This window comes from Oncorhynchus clarkii, chromosome 2, assembly GCF_045791955.1.
Source record: "Oncorhynchus clarkii lewisi isolate Uvic-CL-2024 chromosome 2, UVic_Ocla_1.0, whole genome shotgun sequence".
NCBI classification, from domain to species: domain Eukaryota; kingdom Metazoa; phylum Chordata; class Actinopteri; order Salmoniformes; family Salmonidae; genus Oncorhynchus; species Oncorhynchus clarkii.
In genome coordinates, this window is record NC_092148.1 from 56,955,725 (window position 1) to 56,976,034 (window position 20,310).

A 20,310-nucleotide genomic window follows, 5' to 3' on the forward strand; every position below is an offset into this window, starting at 1 on the left:
CATATGTTTTTACACTTCAGATGTTGACCATCTGCATATGATTTAATTCACAGGACAACATTTAATCATATCAACACAACCATATGTTTTTACACTTCAGATGTTGACCATCTGCATATGATTTAATTCACAGGACAACATTTAATCATATCAACACAACCATATGTTTTTACACTTCAGATGTTGACCATCTGCATATGATTTAATTCACAGGACAACATTTAATCATATCAACACAACCATATGTTTTTACACTTCAGATGTTGACCATCTGCATATGATTTAATTCACAGGACAACATTTAATCATATCAACACAACCATATGTTTTTACACTTCAGATGTTGACCATCTGCATATGATTTAATTCACAGGACAACATTTCATCATACAAACACAACCATATGTTTTTACACTTCAGATGTTGACCATCTGCATATGATTTAATTCACAGGACAACATTTAATCATATCAACACAACCATATGTTTTTACACTTCAGATGTTGACCATCTGCATATGATTTAATTCACAGGACAACATTTAATCATATCAACACAACCATATGTTTTTACACTTCAGATGTTGACCATCTGCACATGTGGGGTTTGAAAGTGCAGTGCTAGGTTCCCAGGTCTTTTATCCTCTGCACCACCATGGAACCCCTCTTTAATCTTTTTTCCTGTATATGGCCGTATGATCAGTCAGGAATTCCATGCTTCCATTTTAGCCTTCTTAGACATAACTAACCCAGGGAAATACTGGTAACTGGGTTATTCACCATTACTTCACCCATCCTCTTTATATGCTGTGTACTTTTGGGCCCATATTTACAAGGTAGTTTACAAGTTAATGAGTGCTGATCTAGGAACACTTATCATGATAAACAAAGGGGGCCATATCAAGTGTCTCAAAGTATGAATTCTATGGGGGTTTTTTTACACTCCTTTCTTTTAGTAAAGTATGTCTGAGCCTCCATTTCACTTGTTTCTACAGAATATGTGGGTTGGAGACTGCAATCTTTAGCTTTGACTTAATATCATTCCTTTTTGCACTAACTATTTTGACTCATCACATATGCTGCTGTTACTGTTTATTATCTATCCTGTTATCTAGTCACTTTTTCCCTACCTATATGCAATCATCTACCTCAATTACCTCGTACCCTTGCACATGGACTCGGTACTGGTACGCCATGTATATAGCCAAGTTATTGTTACTAATTGTGAATTTTTTCCTAGCTTATAATTTGTATATATATATTTTTTTTTATTATCTCTGCATTGTTGGGAAGGGACCGTAAGTAAGCATGTCACTGTTAGTCTACACCTGTTGTTTACGAAGCATGTGACAAGTACATGTTTGATTTGATTTGATTTCTTTAATGGGCAACTCAACCGACTGGTAGAGCAAGAGTTCCTGAAATTGTAAAACAACAACATATTAGTCATTTAATCATTCTGAAAGGATGTTTGAAAGGTCAACAACATTTGTACATTGTTGTCATATCCCATTTTATACAACCGTCAACATTCCATGAACCTCTACACAACACATCAAAAGTGTTCTAGGGACGTTCTTCCAACATCAGGTGAATGGTTTTGTACAAACATTCTACCATCATCAATGGACAGTTTTTGTGTTATGAGAACATTTGCCGCGACCTAACGGATGTTCTGGGAACCTTCACAGAACCAATTTTGGTTTGCTGGGTAGTCTCTTCTAATCACGTCACTGTTTCCTGAAGAAGGGAGTGAGTGTTGGAACAATATGGCAGTGATTGCTTTTCCTCCCTTAAAGGCATAGTTCATCCAAATTACATATTGGTTTCCTTACCGTATAAGCAAACGTTTGCATGGGGAAACAGTGCTAAGGAAAATAAACCAAAGCATGGATTGCTTTCATACCTTGTCCATAGACTTCTTACAGGGTAAGGAAAGCAAAGTTTTATTTTGTAATTTGGGTGAACTATCCCTATAATAGCCCCCATGAAGCTCCCTCCCTCCCTCCCTCCCCATGAGTATCCATGTGACTCAGGGGTGCCACTCTAGTTGATCTCAAACGGGTTGTTTGTATTCATTATTTATTTAGAGCCTTATGAAAGAGTACTCCATCACGGTTAATTAGCACGTCTTTAATTAGGCTGCCTACTAATGGCCTGATGAGTTGTCGTTTAGCTAAGCACAACCTGCTGCTGCTGGCTAAATGACATATCTCACAGGGGGAGAGCTGGGGAGAACACAAATACTGTGAACACTGTACTGTGGAAAGCATCACTGTACTGTACGTTTTTGGCTTCGAGCTGATAGCTTTTACCAACTCGCACTGTGGAAAGCACAGCTGCACTTTACTGTACTGTCCTATACTGTAAGCCTTTAGATATCAGGTTCTGTTCTGTTTCTGAGCTGACATTAGCATGTACTCACACTGTAAAACATCTGTACTGCACCTCTGTACTGTACTGAAAGACAAGGTCCCTGGTTCCATTCTCATTCTTTTACTCTGTCTTCTGTCTGTGCTTCCTATTGTTCTCCTCTCCTCTGTTCTCCTCTGTTGTCTGTCTGTGAGTCTGTCTGTCTGTCTGTCTGTCTGTCTGTCTGTCTGTCTGTCTGTCTGTCTGTCTGTCTGTCTGCCAACATATTAAGGAACTGGACGTACACATGTCTCTCTGTTTTCTTCCTACCTCTACTACACTCACCTCTGATCTGTCTCTGCTAAAACTAGCATCCTTTCCCACAGCACTGGTACCAGAAGACCAGGGGACCACACTGCCTGTGCTGGCCCCCAGCAACATCCTAGTTGTGAATGAATAAACACATTTATTAGATACAGAATAAATGCCTAATAGATTACCCATGGCTCATAATACCTTATGAAAGCCTAACTACTTATATTGCAAATATATACTGAGTGTATAAAACATTAGGAACGCCTTCCTAATATTGAGATGCACCCCGTTTTGCTCTCAGCCCTCAATTCGCCGCCGGGGCATGGACTCTACCCCCCTCTACCCCCCCCCCCCCCCCCCCCCCTCCATTTTGCCCTCAGAACAGCCTCAATTCGTCGGGGCATGGACTCTACAAGGTGTCGAAAGCGTTCCACAGGGATTCTGACCCATGTTGACGCCAATGCTTCTCACAGTTGTGTCAATTTGGGTGGTGGACCATTCTTGATAGACACTGGAAACTGCTGAGCGTGAAAAACCCAGCAGCTTTGCAGATCTTGACACAGTAGTGCGCTTGGCACCTAATACCAAACCCTGTTCAAAGGCACTTAAATATTACGAATTGCCAATTTACTCTCTGAAAGGCACACATACACAATCCATGTCTCAAGGGTTAAACATCTTTGATTCCCCTTCATCTACACTGATTGAAGTGGATTTAACAGGTAACATCAATAAGAGATCATAGCTTTCACCTTGATTCACCTGGTCAGTCTACTTCAAGGAAAGAGCAGGTGTTCCTAATGTTTTGTACACTCAGTGTCAGTTCCTGGCTGTCATACATGTCCCCCTATCCTAAAAGTTAATTACTATTACATATAGACTGATGGATTGATTTCCAGCGTTGTGCTTCATTTGACAGTATGCAAATCCTTCTGTCAAGAAGTGACGCCTTTCAAATTTCAAGCTTAAATATCACAAGTACAGTGAAATACCTTTCTTGCAAGCTCAAAACCCAACAATGCAATAATCAATAACAATATATTACTAGAAAAAAAACACACGAGGAATAAGAAATATGAAATACACAATAAAATAAATATGTAAGCATTATATATACAGGAAATATTTAAAAAGTCAGTTCCAATAGCGTATTTACATGTGCAGGGATACTGGAGTGAGGGAGGTAGATATGTACAGGGTTAAGAGGACTGGGCAACAGGATATAAGATATACAGAGTAGCAGCAGCTTGCATGTGAGTGGGTGTATAGAGTCAGTGTAAATGTATGTGCATATTATGTGTGAGTGAGCAAATGATGGAGTGTTTGTGTGTGTGTGTGTGTGTGTGTGTGTGTGTGTGTGTGTTGGAGTGACAGTGTGTGTGAGTGTGTAGGGCCCTGTGAGTGGGCATAGAGACAGTGCAAATATTGGAATAAAAGGTCAGTAAAGATACAAGGTAAACTTGGTCCGTGTAGCTCTTTAATTAGCTATTTATCAGTCGTATTGCTTGGGGAAAGAAGCTGTTCAAGAGCCTGTTGGTGTCAGACTTGATGCACCGGTACCTCTTAGTGTGAAGCAGCAGAGAAAATAGTCTATGGTTTGGGTGGTTGAGGTCTTTGACGATTTTCCAGGCCTTCCTTTCACACCGCCCAAGTGATGTACTGGGCAGTCCACACAACCATTTCTAGTGCCATGCGATCGAGGGCGGTGCTATTGCCCTACCAAGCAGTAATGTAGTCCACGATCAGCTCCTTGGTCTTACTGACGTTGAGAGGTTGTTGCTCCGGCACCACACTACCAGATCACTGACCCCTCCCTGTAGGCTGACTCATCGTCGCCAGTGATCAGGCCTACCACCATTGTGTCGTCAGCGAACTTGATAATGGTGTTGGAGTTGTGGTTGTCCACACAGTCGTGGGGGAGCAGGGAGTACAGGAGGGGACTAAGCACACACCTCTGTGGGGCCCTGTGTTAAGGGTCAGAGTGGTGGAGGGTATGTTGCCTACCCTCACCACCTGGGGTCGGCCCATCAGGAAGTCCAGGACCCAGTTGCAGAGGGAGGTGTTCAGACCCATAGTCCTATGCTTGGTGACGAGCTTGGATGGGATAATGGTGATGAACACTGAGCTCTAGTCAATGAACAGCATTCTCACATAGGTATTCCTCTTATCTAGGTGGGTAAGGGCAGTGTGGAGAGCAATTGAGATTGGGTCATCTCTGGATCTGTTGGGGCGGTATGCAAATTGGAGTGGGTCTAGGGTGGCTGGGAAGGTGACGTTAATGTGTGCCATAACCAGCCTCTCGAAGCACTTAATGATTACAGAAGTGAGTGGTACAGGGCGGTAATCATTGTGGCATGAAGCCTTAAGAGTTCTTAGGATCAGGGATGATGGTGGTCATCTTAAAACATGTGGGGATTACAGACTGGGACAAGGACAGGTTTAAAATGACCGTGATTATGCCTGCCAACTGTTCTCTGCATGCTCTGAGAACGTGCCCTCGAATACCGTCCGGGCCCGCGGCCTTGTGGGTATTGACATGATTAAAGACCCACATCGGCTTCGGACATTCGAGGTCACCCAGTCCTCTGTGTCTGTGACGGCCCTCACCCAGCGCGATGCTGTTGTTGTCAAAGCAGAATAAAAATGCATTGAGTTCATCTGGTCATCTGGTCATCTGGGCATCGTTGGGCAGATCATGGTTGGGTCTTCCTTTGTAATCCGTAATGGACTGTAGCCCCTGTCACATACGGCGGGAGTCAGAGCCAGTGTAATATGATTCCACCTTATTCCTATATTGTCCTTTAGCTCGTTTGATTACTCTGCAGAGGTCATAGTGGGCCTTCTTGTACTTATTCCGGTCTTCGGCCATAGCATCAGGGTTGTCTGCGATAGCTTTGTGTGCAATAGCTCTGCTCTTTAGGTCAGTGCCAACCTCAGTGTTAATCAAGGGCTTTTGATTGGGGAAGCAGCGAACCCTCACCATGGGTACAACGTCGTCGATGCATTTTCTAATGAAGCCGGTCAAGAAGTTGGTTAGCTCGTCAATGTCAGGGTCGGAGTCTCAAAAACATATTCCAATCAGCGCTAGCTAAGTATTCCTGTAGCATACCCTCTGATTCTGGTGACCATTTCTCAACGGAGTGAATCGCGGGTACTTCCTGTTTCAGCTTCTGCTTGTAAACAGGAACAAGTTTCTTGCTTGTTTATATCAATCAATCAATCAATCAATCAAATGTATTTATAAAGTCATTTTTACATCAGCCGATGTCACAAAGTGCTATACAGAAATCCATCCTAAAACCCCAAACGGCAAGCAATGCAGATGTAGAAGCACAGTGGCTAGGAAAAACTCCCTAGAATGGCCGGAACCTAGGAAGAAACCTAGAGAGGAACCAGGCTCTGAGGGGCTCTGAGGGGTGTCCAGTCCTCTTCTGGCTGTGCCGGGTAGAGATTATAACAGAACATGGCCAATATGTTCAAATGTTCATAGATGACCAGCATCAGGTCAGCACCTCATAGCCGATCATTCAGAGTTAGAGACAGCAGGTGCGGTAGAGAGAGAGTCCAAAACAGCAGGTCCGGCACAAGGTAGCAAATCTAGTGAACAGGTCAGGGTTCCACAGCCATAGGCAGAACAGTTGAAACTGGAGCAGCAGCATGACCAGGTGGACTGGGGACAGCAAGAAATCATCAAGCCAGGTAGTCCTGAGGCATGGTCCTAGCTCAGGTCATCCGAGAGAAGTGAGAGAGAAAGAGAGAGAAAGAGAGAGGAGAAAGATAAATAATTAGAGGGAGCATACTTAAATTCACACAGACTGACCATAGCGCTCCGACACATAAACTATTGCAGCATAAATACTGGAGGCTGAGACAGGAGGGGTCGAGAGACACTGTGGCCCTGTTCGACGATAACCCCAGACAGGGCCAACCAGGCAGGATATAACCCCACCCACTTTGCCAAAGCACAGCCCCCACCCCACTAGAGGGATATCTTCAACCACCAACCTACTACCCTGAGACAAGGCCGAGTATTGACCACGAAGATCTCCCCCACGGCACAAACCCGAGGGGGGCGTCAACCCGGACAAGAAGATCACGTCAGTGACTCAACCCACTCAAACGACGCACCCCTCCTAGGGACGGCATGGAAGAGCACCAGTAAGCCAATGACTCCGCAATAGGGTTAGAGGCAGAGAATCCCAGTGGAAAGAGGGGAACCGGCCAGGCAGAGACATGAAGGGTGGTTCGTTGCTCCAGAGCCTTTCCGTTCACCTCCACACCCCTGGGCCAGACTACTCTCAATTATAGAACCTACTGAAGAGATGAGTCTTCAATAAAGACTTAAAGATCGAGACCGAGTCTGTATCTCTCACATAGATAGGCAGACCATTCCATAAAAATGGAACTCTATAGGAGAAAGCCCTGCCTCCAGCTGCTAATAAATTCTAGGGACAGTAAGGAGGCCTGTGTCTTGTGACCATAGTGTACCTGTAGGTATGTACGGCAGAACCAAATCGGAAAGATAGGTAGGAGCAAACCCATGAAATGCGTTGTAGGTTAGCAGTAAAACCTTGAAATCAGACCTATCCTTAACAGGAAGCCAGTGTAGAGAGGCTAGCATTGGAGTAATATGATCAAATTTGGGGGTTCTATTCAAGATTCTAGCAGCCGTGTTTAGCACTAACTGAAGTTTATTTAGTGCTTTATCTGGGTAGCAGGTAAGTAGAGCATTGCAGTAGTCTAATCTAGAAGTGACAAAAGCATGGATACATTTTTCTGCATCATTTTCTGACAGAAAGTTTTTTATTTTCGCAATGTTACGAAGAAGGAAAACAGCTGTCCTTTAAATATTCTTGATATGTTCGTCAAAAGAGAGATCAGGGTCCAGAGTAACGCCGAGGTCCTTCACAATTTTATTTGAGACGACTGTACAACCATCCAGATTAATTGGCAGATCCAAAAGATCTCTTTGTTTCTTGGGACCTAGAACTAGCATCTCTGTTTTGTCTGAGTTTAAAAGTAAAACATTTGCAGCCATCCACTTCCTTATGTCTGAAATACAGGCTTCCAGGGCGGGCAATTTTGTGGCTTCCCCATGTTTCGTCGAAATGTACAGCTGTGTATCGTCCGCATAGCAATGGAAGTTAACATTATGTTTCCGAATGACATCACCAAGAGGTAAAATATATAGTGAAAACAATAGTAGTCCTAAAATGGAACCTTGAGGAACACCGAAATGTACAGTTGATATGTCAGAAGACAAACAATCCACAGAGACAAACTGATATCTTTCCGACAGATAAGATCTAAACCAGGCCAGAACTTGTCCGTGTAGACCAATTTGGGTTTCCAATCTCTCCAAAAGAATGTGGTGATCGATGATATCAAAAGCAGCACTACGGTCCAGAAGCACAAGGACAGATACAGAGCCTTGGTCTGACGCCATTAAAAGGTCATTTACCACCTTCACAAGTGCAGTCTCAGTGCTATGATGAGCTCTAAAACCAGACTGAAGCGTTTTGTATACATTGTTTGTCTTCAGGAAGGCCGTGAGTTGCCGCACAACAGCTTTTTCCAAACTTTTCGAGAGGAATGGTAGATTCGATATAGGCCAATAGTTTTTTATATTTTCTGGGTCAAGGTTTGGCTTTTTCAAGAGAGGCTTTATTACTGCCACTTTTAGTGAGTTTGGTACACATCCGGTGGATAGGGAACCGTTTATTGTGTTCAACGTAGGAGGGCCAAGCACAGGAAGCAGCTCTTTCCGTAGTTTAGTTGGAATAGGATCCAGTATGCAGCTTGAAGGTTTAGAGGCCAAGACTATTTTCATCAATGTGTCAAGAGATATAGTATTTAAAAACATGAGTATCTTCCTTGATCCTAGGTCCTGGCAGTGTTGTGCAGAATCAGGACAACTGAGCTTTGGAGAAATACGCAGATTTGAAGAGGAGTCCGTAACTTGCTTTCTAAGTTCATGAATTTATCACTGCTGAAGTGAAAGCCATCCTCTCTTGGGGAATGCTGCTTTTTAGTTAGCTTTGCGACAGTATCAAACACAAATTTTTGATTGTTCTTATTCTCCTCAATTAAATTGGAAAAATAGTATGATCGAGCAGCAGTCTCTTCGAAGCTGCATGGTACTGTCTTTCCAAGCTAGTCGGAAGACATCCAGTTTGGTGTGGCGCCATTTCCGTTCCAATTTTCTGGAAGCTTGCTTCAGGGCTCTGGTATTTTCTGTATACCAGGGAGCTAGTTTCTTATGACAAATGTTTTTTGTTTTTAGGGGTGCGACTGCATCTAGGGTATTACGCAAGGTTACATTTAGTTCCTCAGTTAGATGTTTAACCAATTTGTGTACTCTGACGTCCTTGGGTAGGTGGAGGGTGGAAGGACATCTAGGAATCTTTGGGTTGTCCAAGAATTTATAGCACGGCTTTTGATGATCCTTGGTTGGGGTCAGAGAAGATTATTTGTTGCGATTACAAATGTAATAAAATGGTGGTCCGATAGTCCAGGATTATGGGGAAAAACATTAAGATCCACAATATTTATTCCACAGGACAAAACTTGGTCCAGAGTATGACTGTGGCAGTGAGTAGTTCCTGAGACATGCTAGACAAAACCCACTCAGTCGATGATGGCTTCGGAAGCCTTTTGGAGTGGTTCTGTGGACTTTTCCATGCGAATATTAAAGTCACCAAAAATGTGAATATTATCTGCCATGACTACAAGGTCCGATAGGAATTCAGGGAACTCAGTGAGGAACGCTGTATACGGCCCAGAAGGCCTGTAAACAGCAGCTATAAAAAGTGATTGAGTGGCTGCATAGATTTCATGACTAGAAGCTTAAAAGACGACAACGCAGCCATTTTTTTGTAAATTGAAATATGCTATCGTAAATGTTAGGAACACCTCCACCTTTGCAGGATGCATGGGGATATGGTCACTAGTGTAACCAGGAGGAGAGGGCTCATTTAACACGGTAAATTCATTGGGCTTAAGCCATGTTTCAGTCAAGTCAATCACATCATGATTATTATCAGTGATTAGTTCATTGACTATAACTACATTGGAAGTGAGGGATCTAACATTAAGTAGCCCTATTTTGAGATGTGAAATATCACAATCTCTGTCAATAATGACAGGAATGGTGGAGGTCTTTATTCCAGGGAGATTGCTAATGCGAACACTGCCATGTTTAGTTTTGCCCAACCTAGATCGGGGCACAGACACGGTCTCAATGGGGATAGCTGAGCTGACTACACTGATTATGCCTGTGGCAGACTCCACTAAACTGGCAGGGTGGCTAACAGCCTGCTGCTTGGCCTGCACCCCATCTCATTGTAGAGCTAGAGGAGTTAGATAGATAAGATGAGAGCACCCCTCCAGCTAGGATGGAGTCCGTCACTCCTCAGCAGGCCAGGCTTGGTCCTGTTTGTGGGTGAGTCCCAGAAAGAGGGCCAATTATCTACAAATTCTATATTTTGGGAAGGGAAGAAAACAACAGTTTTCAACCAGCGATTGAGTTGTGAGACTCTGCTGTAGAGCTCATCACTCCCCCTAACTGGAAGGGGGCCAGAGACAATTACTCGATGCAGACACATCTTTCTAGCTGATTTACAAGCTGAAGCTATGTTGCGCTTGGTGACCTCTGACTGTTTCATCCTAACATTGTTGGTGCCGACGTGGATAACAATATCCCAATTTTAGCCTTAGCCAGCACCATCTTCAGATTAGCCTTCACGTCGGTAGCACTGCCCCCTGGTAAAGTGTATGATTGCTGAATTATTTTTAAAAAGTCTAATACTACGGGTAATGGAGTCACTAATGACTAGGGTGTTCAATTTGTCAGAGCTAATGGTGGGAGGTTTCGGCATCTATGGCCCTGTAACAGGTGGAGGAGAGACCAGAGAAGACTCGGACTCTGACTCTGACCCGTTGCTTAATGGGGAGAACCGGTTGAAAGTTTCTGTCGGCTGTATGAGCGACACCAGTTGAGCATTCCTACAGCATTTCCTTCCAGAAGCCATGAGAAAATTATCCGGCAACAGGGACTGTGTGAGAGGATTTCTACCACTATCTGTACTTATTGGTGACACAGACTCTGTTTCATCCTTTCCTAAACTTAAAATTACCCGCGACTAACGATTGTGTCTGAAGCTGGGCTTGCAGCACGGCTATCCTCGCCATAAGGGAAATGTTCTCCTGTATATTATGAGTACAGGCACTGCAATTAGAAGGCATAATGTTAATGTTACTACTTAGCTTCGGTTGGTGGAGGTCGTGTAGAACCATGTCCAGGTAAAGCGTCCGGGGTGAAAAAGCGAGGGAAAAATTTAAAAAATATAAAACGATTTAAAAGTAAAATCCGTAAAGTTGGCAGGTGGCAAAGAAATGTTAGCAACACACCGCACAGGAGCACGTAAACAAGTCTACAAGTTGTGACTAGAAATGATGATAACATATTGGAAGGAACAATAGACAACAACGAATTGTAACTGCTCTATACATTCCACTTCAGGACAATAAAAATAATAATCTGGCGAATAACAAACTGTACAATAGCATTGTACAGTGCATTGTACAGTTTGTTATGCGGCAGTTTCTTATTTTTATTGTCCTGAGGTGGAATGTATAGAGAAGTCACTATTAGGGCTGTTGCGGTGACAGTATTACCGCCACACCGGCGGTCGCGAGTCATGAAGGCAGTCAAATACTCACTATAATTAGGCTTCTCCAAGCTCTGATGCTGCTGATGGTCATTAGTAGCCTGCCAAACATGCTAACTGCCCAGTACTCAGCACTCCATTGTCCCTCTAATCACTCTGACATCACTGAAAATGTATTCAAAAATCTAATCAAACACTTGAGAGGCTATGCTATTGAGTGAGAAAACAGAGTGATGGCCACTAATAAAAAGAGGAGGATCCCATCAGCTTTCTATAGGCTAGGCCTACTACATTTATTTCTAAACTTTCCTAATATTAAGCACTTGGCTTATATTTGCAACAGGAATATAGCCTATCTGGCTGGCATGAAAATAGACCACGGGAAAAGCGTCCTCCAAATTAATTAAAATGTCACACATATTATTTAGTACATGTAAAGACAATATTAAATCAAGAATTGTCTGATGGGTGACAATATTAGCCTATCAATTGTGAAATATATATTATCACTTGTGAATGATGCCCAGCATAAGAAGAAATGCCTTTTTTTGTGTGACTTTTTCTAATCATAGTTGCACACCTCATGTAGCCTAGCCTATAGGCCTATATGTTTTAATAAGGTTTGTATCACAACTAATAAGTTTCAAGTTTGGGGAAGATCATTTTCACCATGAAAATGCACCTTTATAATAAAAGCATTACATTCATGAATGCATTTGCGGTCACTTTTGAGAACGGTGTTTTCCTCTTATGGAGCATTTGCGCTTATAGCCTACTACCATGTGCGCATTGCTGTGCTTATAATGTGAAGAAATAGTCTAACAGTCTTTTGGACTATCGGGGATAGTAGATTGACATAGGCTAGTGCTTTTGCTGTTCGTTAGGCCTACAAATCTTTTTGGCTGACGAAAAGTATATTTGGACAGTTCTTCCAAAAGCTTCAATATGCACCGCATAATTGGATTAGGATGCGTGCAGTTACGTCCCCGACATGTCTGTCTTCACTTGTAGCCTGTGAGAAAGACTTGATCATGTGAATGAGAGCCATGTGAGTGGGAGGCACTTCGGATTGCGCAGCACACTCAGGGAGAAGGGCACAACGCAGCACTCCGGGCCGAAAAAGGCATGGATATTTTTAGGGTGCATTACGACCACAAAGGGGATGCTGCTGTAAAAGTCGAGGCATTATCAAGTGCTTGTCAAATTGTGAATGAGAGACGATTGGAGTGTTTACAGCCTGTGCAAAAAAAACAAAGCAGAGCTCAGGCCTTTCAAGCAACTTTTTTCAAATCATCATTGGAGTCTCATCATGCAGCCTTATAATGTATTAAACATCAAAACATATAGCCCACCATTTGTGGAACAACTAAAGTTACATTAATAATTCTAAATTAATTATATAGGAGTACCTATTTCTTTAACCGCTCAACATAGAATAGCCACATGTGCGCACTCCCTCAAATCGTTTGGAGAAAATATTTATATTTTACTTTGTTGGGTAGGTGGACTTTGTTCAATTGTATTCTTCATACTATAAAATAATATAAAATAATGCCACGGAAATTATAAGCAAATCTTGTCTGCAACTAGTGTAGCCCACAGCCATTTGGCATAACCACATCGGGACCTAACATAAGGACAACTCAGAGTATGCTATTCTTTTCTTCTGAAATATACTAAATTTTCTTCATATCATGCTTCTTTAGACCTGTCTAAAATATATAATGGATTTATTGTGAAGGTGTAGGCTATATTACATGGATTTATTTGACTTTTTAAAATGTGTGGAAGCCAGGAGATGCCAAATGTGTTTATGCTAATTAACGGTCAATTACCGTGAGACTGACAGTTACTTGCTTGACAATCACCGGCTGACTAAATGTTGTGACCGCCACAGCCCTAGTCACAATAACAGCTGAAAACTCATTTGGGAGGTAGAAGGGTCAGCTTTTGACCATAGATATTTCAAGATGGGTGAACAGTGGGTTGACACTCCCACCGCGCTGGAATTAGCACACCAGTTGGAGTTGATGAAGACACAAACCCCTCCCCCCATCGATATCCCCGACTCCACTGTCCTGTCCGCCCGGTGAACGGAGAATCCATTGAGTTGGATAGCCGTGGGGGGTATCTTGTCTGAGAGCCATGTTTCAGAGAAGCAAAGAATATAGCAGTTCCGTGAGCTCCATTGGTCGGAGATCATCCATTTTATTATCAAGTGATTGTACATCAGCCGGTAGAATGGAGGGAAGAGGTGGCCGGTTTTCCCTTCGCCTTAATCTCACCAGGATGACCCCTCGCTTGCCTCTGTAACGCCGCCGTTTCCTCTTGGGTAGCCCGAAAATTGGGTTGGTATTACAGAGAGAGAGCAGAGCAGATGAGTCGAAGTAAAAGCCGTTATTGGGGTAAGTAACTGCTGATCTGATGTTCAAGAGTTGTTGTCGGTTGTAAGAAATAATAGAGGATACATTTTGTGAAAATAGAGTAAAAATAAACAACAACATAATCACAAAACAGCATAGTTGTGCCGGAGCAAAACGGCGGCCATCCAGTGGCGTGCCAACTTGTTCCAGCGAATTAAATAGGCGGGACTTTCCAGCCTCCAGTGGCGGTGGCTATGTAATGTAATCCGACAACAGAGTCACTCGTTACTACAGCTCATAAACTAAGACTGGCTAAAGAGACTGAGATTTAGAAATTAGAAGTGAATAAACATTGATAAAAACAATTCAAATACACAGACAGTCCCCGAATTGACCTTTAACAGAGGATTACTTAGAAATTATTATGCATTCAGTGTTTCATTGTAATACATGACTTGTAATTTAATAAAAAAGCAGTAGCACTGTATTTAATGTCTAATAATAGATGGCTATTGGCTTATGTGTTATAAAAGCCGATCGAAATCATTTTTGGGCTATTGCAAGTTAGTTCCTGTCATATGAGTTCCCCTGAGTGTTAATTAGCCTACTATTTCATATGATATACAGCCAAAATATGAACTGGCAGCAGCAGACTAAATCTGTGTCAGAGTGTGTGACTTTTTATTTTTTCTCCTTACCGCGAATGCACTGTCTTCTGCAGCAGCAGCTGATCTGTCAGTGCTATAAGCCTAGCATCATTTCTCAGCACAGACACAGTCATAGCACTCAGACAAGCAGAACCAGAATTTTTAGTTGGTTGGTCAATTTCACCATTTAAAAAAAAAAGTCTAGTTAGTGTTCAGTCAGATAATGAACTGGAAATCTATCTATAGACTTCACTTCGCCATGCTTTTCCTGTTACCGAGTAATGAGCCCGTCCTCCTATAGCCCCTCCCACCAGCCTCCACTGGATGCTACTGTTGTTGCTTTGTACGTGCAGACTACTTTAACGCACCACTCTATTCTCCCGACACCTCGCCTGGATCAGTAATCTTTCAAGTCAACACCAAATTTTAAATCCACTTAACACCAAAACATGTATACAGGAGACGACAGCAGAATTGTATTTGAAAAGGGATTAGGAAGTGACGTGTAACAAATAATATGTACTCCAAGTTCAGCAGATCAGGATTATCCTTCATTTCCCTGTGAAAAATAGAATATTGTCATTATATTGAACAGTATGTGAGATCTTCTGTCTGCAGCTGGTGCTCTGGGTGATAGAATCCTATAGAGGACTGTCCAGGCCCTGAGGTACTGCTGTCAGTCAAGACGAGAGGAGAGAGCCTCTACCTCTGTATCTGCCTCTGCACATATTTAGAGAGAGAGAGAGATGGTGAGAAAAGAGAGCAATAGAGAGAGAGGAGAGAGAGAGAGAAAGAAAGAATGAAAGAAAAAAGAGAGGGAGAGAGAGATGGAGAGGGAGGGTGAGAAGGAGGACAAGCAGAAGGAGGGAAGGGAAGACGTCAACCCACTATTTGAGTGTCCTTGGAGAGCAGTTTTAATAGAGCCTTTATTTCCAGCCTGTCGCTCACCATAACGAGCGAAATAACCATGTCTGTCCAATCAGCCCTCTCCACCTCCCTTCCGCTCTCTTTCTTTATTCCCCCTCTCTCTCCCTCGCTTCTTCATCCCTCTCGCTCTTTCTCTCCCTGTCTCTCTCTCCTCTCTCTTTCTTTATCCCCATCTATCCCCCTGTTTCTCTGTCTCCACCACTATCTCTCTCTCAGTAGCCAAGGAGACCTGTGTTTGGCCTTGACCTGCTTGGAGAGAGAGATGGAACTCTCAGCTTTCTGTTATGTGTTGCTGTTTTTCACTGAAAATAACATATTATACAATTCACGGCCAAGCTGAAATAGAATGTGATTTTTAGACTGGAATCAGGCTGCTTATTGGGATTCACAGTCATAATTCCTCACGCTTTCTTGTACAGTGAGTATACAAAACATTAAGAAAACCTACTCTTTCCATGACATACATGTATTTAGACTGACTAGGTTAATCCAGCTGAAAGTTATGATCCCTTATTTATGTCATTTGTTCAATCCACTTCAATCAGTGTAGATGAAGGGGAGGAGACAGTTTAAAGGATTTTTAAGCCTCAAGACAAATGAGACATGGATTGTGTGTGTGCCATTCAGAGGGTGAATGGGCAAGACAAAATATTGAAGTGCCTTTGAACTTGGTATGGTAGGAGGCAGGAGGTGCCAGGCGCACCAGTTTGTGTCAAGAATCGCAATGCTGCTGGGTTTTTCACGTTCAACAACTTCCTGTGTGTATCAAGAATGGTCCACCACCCAGAGGACATCCAGCCAACTTGACACAACTGCGGGAAGCATTGGAGTCAATATGGTCAATACGTCCCTGTGGGACGCTTCGCTACCTATTAGAGTCCATGCCCCGATGAATTGAGGCAGTTCTGAGGGCAAAAGGGCGGGGGGGGGCAACTCAATATTAGGAAGGTGTTCCTAATGTTTGGTATACTCAGTGTACATTCAATTTACACACACAGCCACCATGTTGTTTTTGCTCTTAATGGTAAATTGAAAATTGAAAGATGTAGTTGTGAATACGTGCCTTGCATTTCAATTCAGATGTGACAGGAAGCAGTTAAAGAAGAAGCCTTTTCCGTTTTAGAAGGTATATTTAAAGCCACTGTCAATTTGCCAAAGGCCTCAGAAGTACTTTGCTGTAATTGTGATCAACAGCTGTGGTGTCACATAAAGGAAGTAGAGGGTGAAACGTTTCATTGGAAACGTAACCTCCTGGGCATGTAAGCTTAACAACAGAACAGTTTTAATGAATATACGCTGAAAATAGTTCCATTTGTGTATATTTAGAACTGCATTGCCTCTAGTTTATAAGTAGTGACTAACCGCTCTGTCTTTCTGTGAACAATTCCATGCAGTCAGATTGGATAAACTATGATTTAAAGGCCCAGTGCAGTAAACATTCAGTTTTTCCTGTATTTTGTATCATATTGGGCAACAGCTGCTTTTTAGCAGTGTTATTTCCTTTATAGTTGCTGGTTGAAAATACAATCTACATAGGACCTTCTAATGTGCAGGTTTGTATGGGCGGGAGTTTCAGCGTTCCATGGTGACATCACCATGCAGTAAATTGGTTAATAGGCCAATAACAAAGAGAGTTCCAAACCTCTCTACCAATAACAGCTGGTTTTCAGTTTCCCCCTCCCCACTCAGACCACTCCCTGTCCTAGCAAAATTCTTGCTTGAGAAATAGTTTTTTGCTAAAAAGCTATTTTTGCCCATTTTAATGGAAATCTATTACAGTAAGGTACTTAATTGTTACAGAGAAATTATTTGATATTGATTTAAAACGGCTGCATTGGGCCTTTAAATAGATTCAGCTTTTTTCCCCTTCTTGGCTCGAGACCACATGCCGCTTCTCTATTTCAAAGCGTGTGAAGCTCTGTCAACTGACATTCACTGGCAACAAAGAGCATGAGAGATTTCACTATGACTGAGAGAATAGAGAACATGCTTAATTTCAAGCATAGTTATTCCTTTTGGTGTAACCAAATGATATGCTTTTATCCAGAAAACACAGTTGACCGAAATACTTATTTCCTGAAGGAAGAACATCACCATCCCCTAGACTTAAACATGATGTCTATATCTCTCTACCTGCTGTAGGACTGTATACATGTAACGTTTAACCACCTCTGTGAGTCCCTGCATGAATGCATATAGTTCCCTTAAAGACATGTTGAAATATGTCATGTATAGGAGCACAGAAAACCTGCTGTGTTTGACTTAGACAAACGTTCACATCTCTTAAATAGATAAGGGCCTAATCTCCACGACATTTGATCAATGGTTAATCTGCTGGAGAAATTCTATTAAAGGGTTGAAGGCTCATTAGCCGATAGATCTGAATCCTATTACTGCTGTGGCAGAGGGAGAAGACACGGGGAGAGATGAGAGGGGAGGAAAGGAAAGGAAAGATGAGAGGAGAGATGATAGGGGAGGAAAGGAGAGAAGGAGAGATGAGAGGGGAGGAAAGGAAAGGAAAGGAGAAAGGAGAGATGCAAAATCTGGATCCCTACAAATCAGCTGGGCAAGACAATCTGGACCCTCTATTCCTAAAATTATCCGCCGAAATTGTTGCAACCCCTTTTACTAGCCTATTCAACCTCTCTTTCATATCGTCTGAGATCCCCAAAGATTGGAAAGCTGCCGAGGTCATCCCCCTCTTCAAAGGGGGAGACACTCTAGACCCAAACTGTTATAGACCTATATCCATCCTGCCCTGCCTTTCTAAAATCTTCGAAAGCCAAGTTAATAAACAGATCACCGACCATTTCGAATCCCACCGTACCTTCTCCACTATGCAATCTGGTTTCCGAACTGGTTATGGGTGCACCCCAGCCACGCTCAAGGTCCTAAACGATATCATAACTTCCATCGATAAAAGACAGTACTGTGCAGCCGTCTTCATCGACCTGGCCAAGGCTTTTGACTCTGTCAATCACCACATTCTTATCGGCAGACTCAATAGCTTTTGCTTCTCAAGTGACTGCCTCGCCTGGTTCACCAACTACTTCTCAGATAGAGTTCAGTGTGTCAAATTGGAGGGCCTGTTGTCCGGATCTCTGGCAGTCTCTATGGGGGTGCCACAGGGTTCAATTCTCAGGCTGATTATTTTCTCTGTATATATCAATGATGTCGCTCTTGCTGCTGGTGATTCTCTGATCCACCTCTACGCAGACGACACCATTCTGTATACATCTGGCCCTTCATTGGACACTGTGCTAACAAACCTCCAGACGAGCTTCATTACTCTGGACGGTTCTGACCTAGAATATGTGGACAACTACAAATACCTAGGTGTCTGGTTAAACTGTAAACTCTCCTTCCAGACTCACATTAAGCATCTCCAATCCAAAATGAAATCTAGAATCGGCTTCCTATTTCGCAACAAAGCCTCCTTCACTCATGCCGCCAAACATACCCTCGTAAAACTGACTATCCTACCGATGCTTGACTTCGGCGATGTCATTTACAAAATAGCCCCCAACACTCTACTCAGCAAAATGGATGTAGTCTATCACAGTGCCATCCGTTTTATCACCAAAGCCCCATATACTACCCACCACTGCGACCTGTATGCTCTCGTTGGCTGGCCCTCGCTACATATCCGTCGCCAAACCCACTGGCTCCAGGTCATCTATAAGACTTTGCTCGGTAAAGCCCAGCCTTATCTCAGCTCACCAGTAGAATGCGCTCCAGCAGGTATATTGCACTGGTCATCCCTGAAGCCAACACTTCCTTTGGCCGCCTTTCCTTCCAGTTCTCTGCTGCCAATGACTGGAACGAATTGCAAAAATCTCTGAAGCTGGAGTCTTACATCTCCCTCTCTAACTTTAAGCATCAGCATCAGAGCAGCTTACGATCACTGTACCTGTACACAGCCAATCAGTAAATGGCACACCGGACTACCTCATCCCCATATTATTACTTACCCTCTTGCACCCCAGCATCTCTACTTGCAAATCATCATCTGCACATCTATCACTCCAGTATTAATGCTAAATTGTAATTATTTTCACCTCTATGGCCTATTTATTGCCTACCTCCCTACTCTTCTACATTTGCACACACTGTACATAGATTTTTCAATTTTTCTTTTATTTTGTGTTATTGACTGTACGGTTGTTTATGTGTAACTCTGTTGTTGTTGTTTTTGTCGCACTGCTTTGTGTTTATGTTGGCCAGGTCTTTATGTTGGCCAGGTCGCAGTTGTAAATGAGAACTTACTTATTTAACCTACCTGGTTAAATAAAGGTGAAATAAAGAAAAAATTAAAAGATGAGAAGGAGAGGTGAGGGAAGGAGAGAAGGAGAGATGAGAGGGGTGGAAAGGAGAGAAGGATTAGAGAGAAGAAGAGGACAAGAAGAAGGGAGAGGCCAAAGAGAGAAGAGAGGAAAGAATGAGGGGAAGATGAGGAGAGGAGGCCTGAGCTGTGCTCTCCAGGGGATCCTGCTGGGTTCTGTTTTGTCTGGGGGAATCGAATGGGAAGGTCACTGACAGTGCAGGGCCATTTTCATAATGAGGAACTGTGATAATGTATCACACATGCACACAATCATAAAGAAGCCATCAGTGCCTACACAGACACATTTAATCAATCTAAAACCTGGGTCCTCATATTTAGCCCCCACCCTGTTTTCACTAGCATCTCTCATCTAATTAAATATGGGTTTAAATAGTAGGGCATTTTCTCATACGGTGCAGTTGATTCAGATGTTGAATGTATTTACACCTCGTTCCTTTGTAAGAAATGGGTGCTCCCTTCGTTGTTCGTTGAAATAAATTGGTTTACAATAGGCTAGTGATGAGAAAAGAGAAGAATGGGAGAGATAGAGGGTGGGATACAAGACTTGTGAGCATGTGACGAATGCTGTATTGTGGAGAGCATAATTAGAGTCAAGGTTGAAGCCTGGTTCCTGTGCTTTTTACCGTCAATGAGACCTACAGCAAGAATGGATTCACAAGCTTCCAAGGTCTTCCAAGGGTTTTTAACACCCCT

At 42.8% G+C, this 20,310-nt stretch overlaps 1 protein-coding gene across 1 annotated transcript in view; it reads left to right on the top strand.

Moving 5' to 3' along the window:
* Positions 1 to 20,310, top strand: part of LOC139381677 (protein kinase C-binding protein NELL2a-like) — a 96,896-nt gene that overhangs the window by 66,523 nt on the left and 10,063 nt on the right. The window lies entirely within an intron of this gene.